Source organism: Notolepis coatsorum (assembly GCF_963971535.1).
Source record: "Notolepis coatsorum genome assembly, chromosome: 18".
Lineage (NCBI taxonomy): Eukaryota > Metazoa > Chordata > Actinopteri > Aulopiformes > Paralepididae > Notolepis > Notolepis coatsorum.
In genome coordinates this window covers 3,898,598-3,913,063 of record NC_140182.1, presented here as the reverse complement: position 1 = coordinate 3,913,063, position 14,466 = coordinate 3,898,598, and positions in this window count along the sequence as shown.

The following is a 14,466-nucleotide window of genomic DNA, read 5'->3' as shown; positions in this document are numbered from 1 at the left end:
AAAATGTGATCTGAATAGTGAGATATTTTTTTTTCTCTCCTCTTTCTTTTCTTCTTTCTTCTTTATCATTATTATTTAAATTTTTCTTGTTTAACTGTGGATTGTGTTTCTTTTATAATGGTATAAATGATTATTTGTGTAAATAAGGTTATACGCCGACCATTAAGAAAATACATGTTAGTTTAGGAATAAGGGGCAGGTAATTATAAGATTTATTCTTCTTCCTGCTCCTTTTGTCCATGGAATGGCTATTTATGATTTTTTTATGAAGAAACTATGATTGTATTATTCCATGTGGCAAATAAAAACTCTGAACTGAACTGAACTGCAGTGAGGAAGATTGGCAGATTTTGAAATAGATACAAGAATCTAGGAAGAGACACCATCTTGATTGCGTTAATACGCCCCACCATAGATAAAGGTAGGGACCTCCACTTCTCTATGTTGAGTTTTAACTTTGTGAGCATGTCAGCATAGTTTTTTTTTTGATCCACTTTTTCTCCCATTTTTTCTATATTTTTCTCCCATCCCAATTTCGTATCATCCAATTCAACCCTCCCCTGTCACGAACGCTGTTTCTTGCCTCCCACAAGCCGGCTGCAATGTGGACTAAGTCATGTATAGCACAAGTCCCCTCCGGTACTTGAGTTAACAGCAGTCGCATCTTTTCACCTGCGCAGCTCGATCTCTCAGTGGCGAGGAGTAACGCGTGGGAGGCTCACGCTGCCCCCGACACTTCCTGATTCTACTGCGCAGGCGCACCAACCGACCTGTAGGAGTCGCTGTCCACAACGCCCGATCCCCACCCATCAGTTTCCCACCCCCTAATACGGCCAATGTGTATTAGTATGAACGACCAGCTAAACTGAAAGCAATGTGGAGCGCTGGGCTCGAACAGGCGAGCCCAGCATCTCCAGCATTCATGGCGAGCGCCTTGCCCACTACGCCACGTAGCCGCCCACTCAAGTGTTATCTTTAATGGGACTCCATGAGCTTTCAAAGTTGCTAATAACTATATAGAAATAATAAGTGGAGCTGGTGAGGTTAAATTTGTTCTGAATTTCATGATGGCTACAGAAACACAGTTCGTTGAATATATCTCCCAATGTATGTATACATTGCTTTTCCCATTTGGGATATCTGATGGGTCGTTGTGCAATGAGTGCATTGTTATTAAATATGGGAGAATGGCTATGCCATTTGTGTTGGTTAGTAAATTTTTTCTGTGTCACGCCATATCCGAATTACATGTGTTATAAGAGGGCCAAATTTCAAGTCGCTTTGCTTAATTGATAATTTGATGTATACTATATCCTGCAATCTATGTGGTGCCACTATGTTTTCTTCTAATGTTCTCCAGGATAGGGCTGGGCGATATGACCAAAAACGTTATCGCGATAAAATTATAAAATTATTTTCATATAATTCGATATCGATAATTATCGTCGATATAATGTCTGTCAAGTTTAATTAACTTCTAATATGCTGCTGCGAAAGTCTCAAGTCGAGTTGATGTCGTCATCAGTCCGCGCACGTTAACAGTTAGTCGACAAGCGGAGTATCTCATGACAATAAATATGACACTAAAATACTCTCTTCCGCCACAATATATTAAAACGACGTCCACTCCCACACTACTATAAACGTGGCCTCAGAATTCAAAACACACACATACTCGGCACGTAAATATATAAAACAGTGCCGTGCAAGCTAGGTATCCTAGCCAGCCTGTTGCTTCTAAGCGGTGTATTCCACGACAATGTGCTAAATATGACACTAAAATACTCTCTTCCGCCACAATATATTGAAACGACGTCCACTGTATACCCCACACTACTTAAACGTGGCCTCAGAATTCAAAACACACACATACTCGGCACGTAAATATATAAAACAACGCCGTGCAAGCTAATTAGCCTAGCAAGCCTTGTTGTTTAGTGAGTCCTAGTACCTCTGGGTCTCCTTCCGGATCTCGTTCGCTCTCGGCCATCTCCTTCACTGATTGGTTGTTAGCTGTTGTGCGTATGCACGTCACGTCATCACGTAACGTTGGTTGTTGTTAGTGAGTGTGCTGAGCCGAGGCTGAACGGAGCCAAGCTTGGAAATCGATATATCGAAACTTTGCGACCACGTTTCATGTTTATTTCGAGGAAATAATTTATCGCGATAGTTATCGTTATCGTTTTATCGCCCAGCCCTACTCCAGGATACAGATGGGCCAATCGGGGGCCAAACGTCTTTCTCTGGTCTGCATCCCCTTAACAATTGTGTGTATTGAGCCGTACTGTATTGTACCCATTCTGCAATCTGTTAAATATTGATTGATTGTTATAACAGATTGCAGAATGGGTACAGTACAGTACAGCTCAATACATACAATTGTTAAGGGGTTGCAGACCAGAGAAAGACTTTCCTCTTGTTTACATCAGGGTCCCCCATTTTCAATTCATCATAACATATATTACATACATGACATAGAGATAGATAATACTGCTACATCTATACATTTATGACATACCAGATTTACAAATACAGTATTGTTTGTGATACAATACGAGTCTAAAAAAAGTGTATATACATTTGACGAAGAAACTATTGGAGGAGGTTGGGTAGGTTGGGTGGAGGGGGGGGCGACTGTACATTGGAGGTGGTTGGGGGGGCGAGGGTGGGGGGGTAACTGTACATTGGATTATCGACGAAACCGAAACAAGTAGGCTCCCTTAAAACGCCAACGCTATTAAAAAGAAATACAGTGGAGGTTAAAATAAGAATATGACTTTGCCTGAAAAAAAGAGATATTTTTTTTTGCTTTAATCCCTGTACATGCAGTTAAATACATAGATACATAATTACAAAGACTACAATATCACAGTTTATGTCCATAACAGCAGAGGTAGGGGGGGTTGCTACAGGGAGTTCAGTGTCCGTATGGCAGGATGGTTTGGTGGCCAGAGATCTGTAGCGCCTCCCGGAGGGCAGCAGCTGTAAGACATGGTGTGCTGGGTGAGTGGGGTCAGAGATAATCTTTCTTGCTCTTATTGTACTTTGGCGGTGGAGTGATTCGAGTCATATTTTGTTATAGTAGTAGTTTATTCAGTCATCATCTCACACAATACAATATACACCATCATTTAACAATATTTGATTTACAGTGACTGAAAAGGTACAGACTGAAGCATAGTGCTTATACATGCCTGTCCTATATTCTTAACAAAATTAAGACTCAAACGGTATTCTAAAAGAAAATGGCAAAAAAAAAACAGTATTATTCACCTTTGTAATCTTCAAAAATTGCTTTACAAACCATTTTCTTAAAAACCAAAAGCGAATGACTCATTCTTAACTGTATATCAGCATTGTTTCACAACAACAGCATCAATATTTATCGGCATAATAATAATAATAATAATCAATATCAGCATTGTTATCAATATCTCTCGCTGACCTCAGGTTCTTCTCCTTTGTTCAGCCAGCCATGGACTTCTCCCTCCAACCTTGGGGCTGATGTCGGGAGATGTTGAAGGTATTCAAGCAGGAGGAGAAGTTAAACGGGAAGCGCTGCGATGATCTGGTGCAGCGCGTCAATGGGGTTGAGGAGCGCGTCAAGGCGCTGGAGGAGTTGGTGATCCGACAGAAGGGCCCCGGTCAGAACCCGGCCCCGGTGGAGAGAGCGCTCGCCGAGCTCAAGATCACGCTGGAGTCCGCAAAGAAGCTCATCAGGTTTCTCTCCTACACATTGCCTGTGGTGCATTTTTTCCTATTGCTAGGTTTTTAGTGAGTTTTTCCTTACCTTCGCGTGGGGTACGTCTGGGTCCAACTCTGGGTATCTTGTAGCCACGCCCTTATCTCTGGTCCCACGTCAAAGACCGCTAAAGTTTTTACATCATAAAATAATGTGTTGACGGGGCAGCGTTCAAGGCCATGTACCTATATCACCTCTTAAACACAAGGAGCATAGAGAGTCTTGTTTAAGCCCCATTCGGTTCAATCTTATAGGAGTCAGGTAAGTCCTATGAATATAATTAAGATTAATCTGTTGATGGTCCGGGTTGCGTGACGCTAGTCGAACGTTTGCCCAGACTTCAGCCCAATCAAAATGTACTTTCAAGTCTGGTATATCCCTCCTCCAGACTGAGTCTAGGGGAAGGATTCCATAGGAAGACGTTAGTAAGTGATGATAAAAGTCAGATACGAAGCCTCTCGATGTCTCCCTTTCATAGAAGAATTTGTGATATCTGTGGTGCTCAAGTGGTATCTTTAATGGGACTCCATCAGCTTTCAAAGTTGCTAATAACTATATAGAAATAATATGTGGAGCTGGTGAGGTTAAATTTGTTCTGAATTTCATGATGGCTACAGAAACCCCGTTCGTTGAATATATCTCCCAATGTGTATGTATGCCCTTCTTTTCCCATTTGGGATATCTGATGGGTCGTTGTGCAATAAGGAGTGCATTGTTATTAAATATGGGAGAATGGCTATGCCATTTGGTTAGTACATTTTTTCTGTGTCACGCCATATCCGAATCACATGTGTTATAAGAGGGCCAAATTTCAAGTCTCATTGCTTAATTGATAATTTGATGTATACTATGTATGCAAAATATTTCACTATAATATTTCAAAGCCAAAAAAAATATTATAATAAAAAGAAAAATGTAATGCTGCCCCCTGTGCCAATGCAGGCACGCGTGCCTAGGGTTGCCTACCCCTGTTATATATATTATAGCTATGCATGCAATACTATGGCCCATTTGACATCGGGTATCTATCGTTCAAGATGTGAAAAAGAAATAATTTTTCCATCCATACATTCCCGCTTTATACCGTGGTGAATATAAGTATGGTTTTAGGGCGGTTTAGGGTAATTCCTGGGAGGCTAGTAATAGCCTGATACATGTATTATATTAAATCCATTGCCATTTCGTCCCTATACACGCTACACTTAAAAATTCAAATGCATATGATCGGTATTATGTTCCATCATGAATGCATGAATTAAATTAATTGTCAATAACTGCATTCATTAGTACAACCCCATACGCTGATCAGGGCGATGGCTATGAAAACAAGGCACAATCAGGCTGAAATTGACGGTAAATTGCTCTTACCTGTGGCCGGTGGGATTCCAAAAAGAATATTCCAATTATTTGATTGCCATCTGGTAGATCGTATGTCCATTTGGCCCACGATATAACCCCCCACAGCATAATAAATCGGGGGTCCCAAAAACTATTCAATGCGATCGGGTGAAGCCCCTGGTTCAGGCTACTAGAAAGGTCCGCCCGGAGGCATTTCATCGACGCACAGCCCCATACAGAGTCCCAGGTCGCTTTCACATATAGTTCTGGTGGACTCTGTGCGGTTCTGGGGGTGAAGTTGCAACATTGTTGCATTCTTCATTTGGTTCGCCTGCGTTCACACAGATATCTGTCGGGCGGACCGAGACCTTCTGAACAATGTCACGCGGTCGAAAAGGGCGCTTGTCTATTGGACAGTGGAAATGTGTGTGTGGCTGTGATCCCGTGTGTGTGTCTGTGTGTGGACTGCGGAGCCCATAGATATATATATCTATCTATGGCGGAGCCCTCCAGATCAGCGGAGCCGAGTTTTGACATGGCATTGATCCATTGTTCTATTGAAGCACATTACCACCATCCTCTCGCTAAACAACTTGTAGACCACGGTGTTTTTATGAGTGCCCACAAGTAGCTGTTTTATTAATAATATAATAAGCCGCGCGCCTCGGTAATAATAATAAACCGCGTTTTTTCTTCCTTCTTCCCAAGATGCACAGACATAGATAGATAGATAGAGAGATTAGATGCAGTGTGCTTGTTTTGCAGTGAGTGTTGCGAGCAGTGGTAATAATAATCACTTCCTATATTTGGTTCGCGTTTGGTTCGATGAAGCCGAACCGAGACCTACGTTTTCAGGCGGACCGAGTTCGACGCGCATTCACACAGACCCGAAAAACCAGACTATCGAATTCTGGTCCGAAAGTCCGGACCAAACAGCCCCTGTGTGAAAGCGACTTCAAAGGAAGTGCAACATCGGCCACATACCACCAGGCGGCGGTATTGGACTTTTGCGATCTCGGACTCATTCCCTATGGTAACACAGGCTGCCTGGATGGATAACGAATATGGAAATATCGAATAAAAGAAATAACGATCAAAATAACATTACGTGGTTGGGCGTTCAACGATTGGCGGACAAGACGTATACAAATACATTTGATTTGATTTTCAATTTGATTTGATAAAGAAAAATCGCAAATTGCAGCCTAAGGCCCCGTTTAGACGGAAACGCTAGCAGGTGAATCCGCAAAAATATTTTTTCGGATGTGCCTTTCGTTTATACGGAAACGGCGTTTTTACGGGGTGAAACCGCAAAAAAGTGAGACTACCTTCCAGGGTGGAATTCCTAGAAACGCAAAAGCTTTGCGCTCTCGTCTAAACTGTTAAACCGTATAAATCTGTTAAAACGATGACGAAAGGGTTGTCACGGCTCTGGTCGCGCGTACTGCTTACGTCACAGGTAGCAGGTATGCGCCAGTAGCCGATACGTAAACAAAGCAAGTATGTCTGACTATATCAACGGAGATCACCTGAAGGCTACATTGGCAGTACTTTTAACCCTTTCACTGCCACACGACAGAAGGTTAACCCTTTACTATCACACAACCGGCTGTCGTGTGGCAGTGAAAGGGTTAAATACACAAGAATCTGTCCCGCGGCGTGAGTGGACCCACTGTCTGTGAGTGACTCTGCTTTGGTCCAATCACATTCCCCATCCACAGTCTGCGAATCAGAGGCAGAGTAGGGCGGGTCTTCACAGCACGTCATGTGACATATGCGCCAATCGTGTGACAGCGGGGCTCCGTCGTTACAGCCTCGTCTGCACGGAGAATTCCACCCCAAAACGCTCGTCTAAACGTAAAATGAAAAGTGAAACCGCAAGATGACTTTTGCGGTTTCTGTTCACAAAACGCTCGTCTAAACGGGGCCTAAGTATGACCCTATTAGCACCAAGAACGAAACCAACCTACTGATAATTAAAACACTAACCTTCTTACTGTCTTCTACTCTCATGCACTCCTCCTCCTGCTCTTCCTCCTCCTCCTCCTCTTCCTCCTGCTCCTCCTCCTCCTCCTATACTAATGTGATACATTTGATTTGTTTTTATCAGTAGATACACGTGGTCGTCCCCCTTCCACCGCATGAGGAAAGCCTTTAGCCTCGGCGGCGACTTCGTGGACATCAACGAGCGGCTGGACGACGCCGGCCGCAGTCTCGCGTCGCAGCTGCTGATGGATCAGATCCGTGCGTTTAGCTGCATGTTGATCAGGGAGAAGGAGATGCGGGTGCTGCGGGAGAAGACTGCAGAGGAGACGCGGGCGATGCAGGAGCGGATTGTAGGGAGCGAGGATGCGCGGGTGCTGCGGGAGGGGATTGCAGAGGTGACGCGGGCGATGCAGGAGCGGATTGTAGGGCTGCATCAGAGCGAGGCGGCGCGGGTGCTGTGGGAGGAGGCTGCAGAGCTGCGTCGGAAAGAGTTGCGGGCGCTGCGGGAGCTGATTGCACAGCAGCATCGGGAGGAGGTGCGGGCGCTGCGGGAGGAGACTGCAGAGCAGCAGGTGTATATCGTCGCCCTCCAGGGGCAGCTTGCAGCGCTGCAGCAGGAGAACCAGCAGAGGGAGCGGGCGCGGACAATCTAAAGTTCATTTTAAATAGTGTAACTGACCTGTTCCCCTGTTTAAAAACTATCTCTGCTGTTTTTTTTTTTTTTTTTATTAAACATAAACATAACAACAAATTAGACACACGAGCATTAACAGTAAACATCCAATGAAACAACCATTTGAATCATTATAAATGTAGTTTACGAGATATATACCTAATACTTGCTATCTAATACCCTACATACATACATATGCTCTCGCGCGCTCACCCCCCCCCCCCCCGGACCCCCACTTGGATAATCCATCCATTTTCTTTCGTTTCTAACCAGGCACTACACTTCATATGCTAGCTTTTATTCTCTCCACCAGTTCTAACCAGATTGCAATGTTGGTTTCACTGACACCTAAAATTCTTGCTGTAGATATTTCTAGATAAATCACATCGAGATAGGTAAGAACCCAAACCTTCCGGCACATTTTTTCCGGTTTAATCCATCGTGATGCTATCAGCTTTTTAGCCGCTGTGATATCGGATAAAACTAGTCTCTTTAGCTGTGGAGGTACTGCATACTCAAAAACATCATTCAACAACAATACAGAGGGGTGTACAGGTATGTTCAGAAATAAGAATTCTGATATATCCCTCCTCCAGACTGAGTCTAGGTGGAGGATTTCATACGAGGATGTTAGTAATTGATGATAAAAATCAGATACAAAACCTCTCGATGTCTCTCTTTCATAGAAGAATTTGTGATATCTGTGGTGCTCAATTGGTATCCTTAATGGGACTCCATGAGCCTTCAAACAATCCAACAACTGTGCGTAAAAATAATATGTGGAACTGGTGAGGTTCAATTTATGTATATCTTGATAGCTACAAAAACCCTGTTTGTTGAAAACATCTCCCAATGTGTGTATGCCCTGCTTTTCCCATTTGGGGTATCTTATAGGTTATTTTCCAATAAGGAAATTGTTCATTGTTATTGAATAGGGGAGTATGGCTATGCCATTTATGTTGGTTAGAATATTTTCTTTTGTGTTTCACGCCATTGCTTAATTGATAATATGGTGTATACTATGTCCTGCAGTCTATATGTGGTGCTATCTCTGCTGTTTTAAGGTCAACTAAGTCGAGGAACCTTAATGCCCTTAGTTAAAAAAAACAGTGTTTGTAGGATGGAGATAACTAACATTGTTCACAACCCTTATTGCCTTTTTCTGTAAGATGATAATAGGATTCAGATTCGTTTTGTATGTTTCCCCAAGTTTCTATACAGTAAGTTAGATATGGTAATAAAAGAGTACAATAAATTGTGTATAATGATCTCAAATTTAATGTGTCTGGTTTTTCTTAAGATACCTAAGCTACGCGCTGGTTTTTTCTTTACATAGTTAATGAGTTTTCCAGCTGAGGTTTTGGTTTATCACGAATGAACTCTACACTAACTTACCATCTTTAGATAATAAAGTACTCAACCTCTACTGTCTTTAACTATGAATGAACACAACTAACTCACCATCTTTAGATAATAAAGTACTCAACCTCTACTGTCTTTAACTATGAATGAACGCAACATTCTAACTTACCATCTTTAGATAATAAAGTACTCAACCTCTACTGTCTTTAACTATGAATGAATGCAACACTAACTTACCATCTTTAGATAATAAAGTACTCAACCTCTACTGTCTTTAATTATGAATCAACACACTAACTTACCATCTTTAGATAATAAAGTACTCAACCTCTACTGTCTTTATGAATGAACTAGGGCTGACCTTCGATTTCTTTTGGAATTCGAAGCTTCAGGGCCGAGATTCGATTTTAATTCGAAGCCTTGAATTTTTTTTTCTTAAGTATTAATATTTTTATTTTATGTTGTGGGACTTGTACAGCACTTTGTTCAACTTTGTCAGTGCTGTAAAGTTTAAATCTTAGACAAACTAAACACGTTGCTTCCATGAAATATTGTAAACCGTCATTTGAGGCTTTATAAAAGCAGCACAATGAACACAAATCTGTCTGTGTCGAGTCCGACCTCATCTTAAATAACAAACAGCATTGCTTGTTGTAGTTAACAAAGAGAGGCAGAGTTGATTTTGCACATTTTTTATTTATTTTTTTACACAATCGAATTTTATTTCCATATTCGAATCCCATGCCCATCGAACGAAGCTTCGAAGTATTTAAGACAGCCCTATACACCACACAGGTGGGGGAGGTAAACGGTACCCTATCCCCCCCCGCGTCAACATTTTAGGCAACCAACTTGCGTTCAGCGTTTCTCTGATTGGCCACGACGTCCATGTGACCGCGAGAGCGGCAGTGCGGAAATAGGCTGCATTCTATTGCCATGCTCTGCGACAAACTCTAACCTTAACCAACTCCGAAACAATGCCTAAACTTAACCCTAACCTTAACCAACTCCGAAACAATGCCTAAACTTAACCCTAACCAACTCCGAAACAATGCCTAAACTTAACCGGCGAAAGAATGCACGTTAAAAAATAAAGGAAATTGAAGTGATTCGAACTTGTCACCAACGCACCGCAGGTTCCACAGCAAGGCGGCGAACGAGTTGAGCTAACCGTCGATGTTAAAAGAGGGGGGATTACGGCTGCGCCGCGGGGGCGTGGCTAGGCGCAAGTTGGTTGCCTAACATGTTGACGTATCCCCCCCCCCTCACAGTGGTGTTCCACAAGGAAGCATACTAGGACCGCTACTGTTCCTAATTTATGCAAATGACATGTCGTCAGCTTGTGACTGCAACTTGTTCCTGTTTGCGGACGACTCAGCCCTGCTGGTCTCTGACAAGAACAAGTTACAGGTTGAAAAAACCCTCAGCTCAGAACTAGGCAAAATCTGCATATGGCTCGCCGACAACAAACTATCATTACACATGGGCAAAACAGAGTCCATTCTCTTCGGTTCAAACTCAGCAAGACCGACGGCTTCTCAGTTACAGTGGGTGACAATATTGTCACAAGGAAAGATGAAATTACCTACCTGGGTTCCATCCTAGAGGCTAATCTCTCCTGTGACAAAATGGCATCCAATGTAATAAAAAAAAAGTCAACCAACGAACTCGATTCTTGTACCGGATCTCCTCTCTGGTAAACAAGAATACCCTGAAGACTCTGGCAGGAGCACTCATTCAAGGGTACTACGACTATGCTTGCACCTCATGGTACCAAAGCACCTCAAAGGCGCTAAAAACAAATTACAAACATCTCAAAACAAACTGGTCAGACTACTGCTTGACCTGACTCCTAGAACCCACCTCACCCCTGCCCACTTTGACAACCTAGGATGGCTTAGAGTAGAAGACAGAGTACAGCAACTTGCAATGGGCCTGGTCTACAAGATACACTACACGACCAAGGTACCCATGTACATGTCAAAATACTTCCCAAAGGTCAGTGAATACCACGATCACAACACCAGAGGGAGCTCCACAAATCATGTTAAACCCAGGTTCGGCTCAAACAAGGGACTAAACACGTCACACATCACATGGAACGCCCTACCCACAGCTGTAAAGGAATGTGAATCACTACCCACATTCAAAACCGCTCTAAAAGAGCACCTACGGGAGGCTGCAATTTGAAACTGGCCACCGTAAATGTCCAAACCCCCCCACCCCCAACCCCTCCTAATAGACAGTCTCCTCCCCACCGTGTATATAATTCTCTCCCCGCCGTATGTATATTTCTCGCCCACCCACCCACCCCCTCCTAATGTACATGTAATTATGTATATACTCTCTGTCAGTATCTATGGGTAACAGTACTGTATATTTGCATATCGTATGTCACAAATGTGACAGTACTATATACCTGTATGTCATGTATGTCCCTATGCCATAAATGTCATGTATGTTGTGTATGTCATAAATGTCATGTATGTTGTGTATGTCATAAATGTCACTATGAATTGAAAATGGGGGACCCTGATGTAAACAAGACGAGCGTCTTTCTCTGGTCTGCATCCCCTTAACAATTGTGTGTATTGAGCCGTACTGTATTGTACCCATTCTGCAGTCTGTTAAATAAAGTTTTCATTCATTCATTCAAGTACAAGTGCTATTATTTCGGTTAGGACGTAACTTGCTTGTGTGAGCTCTTACACCCACATTAGGTTTATATTCTAGCACTGCTAGAGGGCCTGACCAGACTTAAAGGAGCTATGCCAACTTTTTGGGAAATTTGATTATTTGCCATCTACCCTGGAGTTAGACAAGCAGATACATTACAGACCCTTTTCTTCTCTGTGCATGCAGTAGGCGTAGGGAACAGCCGTGCTGTTAGCCTCGCTTAGCGTCATTCACTGGAAGTAGGTGTGCCAGTGTACCCTAGTTCCCGACAGTCACGAAATACACTCCAAATACAACTCCAAAACGTTCCTGTAAACATGTTGTGACCTGTGTATTTACCACGTGGAGAAATAATAATAATAATTAGACAAGTTGGCTAACGTGAAGCTACAATTGATGTATTTATTTAGCAAATGCAATGTTTTCAAATAGCCACATTGCTGTATTTAGTTTATTCATTACTGGGTCATATTCTATATATAATATATTTTATTTATACTTTAAATACTTTATACTTTAATTAATTAATTAATAACTTTTGAACAATAGATGCTATTTCTAATCTGTCAGCTGTTCTAATCTTTTTCCTACCAAGTAAGGAAAGTGCTTGAAAATTCATTTTTTATCTTCAAGTTCAATTTCAACAAGTTCAAGTGCACAACTACATATGAATAATAATAATAATAATAATGATGATGATAATCATACACATATTTTATATCATTGGAAAGCCCTAGTCGTTGGCTTCAAAATGGTACCAAATACGAGGTACTTTGAAATACCCAGTAACTAATAATCGATCACAAACCGATGCAAGTTCACGTTCAGGGATGTTCTAAACAGGCCTGCGGGTGTAGGAGGGTTCTACAGAGAGAGCGGTGCATGTCCGAAAAACACTTCCAGAACGGCCCCAGAGCACTGGGGAACATTCCTCCCGTTCTCCCGGTGCCGCGGCACAGTTCAGTCACATTTTAAAATGTCATGTCACTGGGATGTCAACTATGAAAGAGGCACTTTGTGGAGGACCCCATTTTCTCTTCTGATCTCGTGATACAAACAAGGTAAACAAACACACACAAAAAAAAAACTAAAGTGGATTCAGACCCGTTACCGATACCAGAATAGAAACCTCATCTGGGTGTGACAACTCACCCCATGGGCTCTCAAGGTATGTGTGCCATTCTTAAAAAATGACCCTTTAAACTCCAGGGGGGATGAACGGGCCTCCATATGTGCCCAGGGTCTCCTCGGGCCACGGTGAGTCACTGACCCGTCTGTGTGTCAACAGGCTGGGACATAACTGCTGTACTGTGTGGGGCTAACGTGTTAGCATGCAGGTTAACTCTCTCTCTCTCTCTCTCTCTCTCTCGCTCTGTCTTTCTCTCTCCCTTTTTCTCTCTTTCTGTCTCTCTCTCTCTCTCTCTCTCTCTCTCTCTCAATTAAATTCAAATGGGCTTTATTGACATGGGAAACATTGACACGTTTACATTGCCAAAGCCAAACAAAACAATCAAACAGAGAAATCACAAGTAATCAGTACATTACAGAAGGAATTATTTTGTGTGATTGAGACTTTATGGTGGTTGTATTCCGTTGGATGTCCTTTTCTTGTCACAGCAGCTCATACATCTTGCTGCTGTGTTTGCACATTGTTGTACTTCTCCCAGTAGGTATGTGAGTTATTTTCAAAGTCTCTTTGGGTGTTTGCAATTTGTGGGAAGTATATGTCTCTGATGTCTTGGTATAGTGGGCAGGTTGTTAAGAAGTGGAGCTCGGTTTCCACCTCATCTTGTGTGCAGTGGGTGCACAGTCTGTCTTCGCTTGGGAGCCAGGTCTGCCTATGGCGGCCTTTCTCGATGGCTAGGCTGTGCTCGCTGAGTCTGTACCTAGTCAAGGATCTTCTTAGTTTTGGGTCAGTCACAGTGCTCGGGTATTCTGCCACTGTGTACTCTCTGTTTAGGGCCAACTAGCATTTCAATTTGCTCTGGTTTTGGGTTGTTTCTTTCCAATGTGTCAGATAGTTTTCTTTTTGTTTTCTTATAATTTGATTTAGTCCAGTGTGGTTACTGTCTGGTGGCTCTGCTTGTGTTTGTGAGCAGAGTCCCAGAACCATCTGGCTGAGCGGGCATCTATCGAGGGTCTCTCTGTGGGTGAGGGCTATGTTGTGGAGTGTGTCTGGGTCGCTTTCTTTTAGGTGATTGTAGAATTTAAATGCTCTTTTTTTGGATTTAGATAATTAGTGGGTATCTTCCTAGTTCTGCTCTGCATGCATTATTTGGTGTTTTGCATTGGGTGCGGAGAATGGATTTGCTAAATTCTGCATGCAGAGTCTCAATTGGGTGTTTGTCCCATTTGGTGAAGTCTTGGTTTGCAAGTGGGCCCCAGACCTCGCAACCATACAGGGAAATCGGTTCTATCACGGAGTCTAATATTTTGAGCCAGATTTTAATTGGAATGTCTAGCTTGATGTTCCTTTTGATGGCATAAAAATCCCTTCTTGCTTTGACTCTCAGGTCGTTCACAGCTTGGTTGAAGTTCCCTGTAGCACTGGTGTTTAGGCCGAGATAGGTGTCGTTTTTTTTGTGTTCTAGGGCAATTGCATGCGTGCGTGCGCTCTTGGACTTCTATCCTTGTGAGGCATCACATGTCCCAGCAGGGAAAGAAAGATGAGATCAATCTGAAGACATTT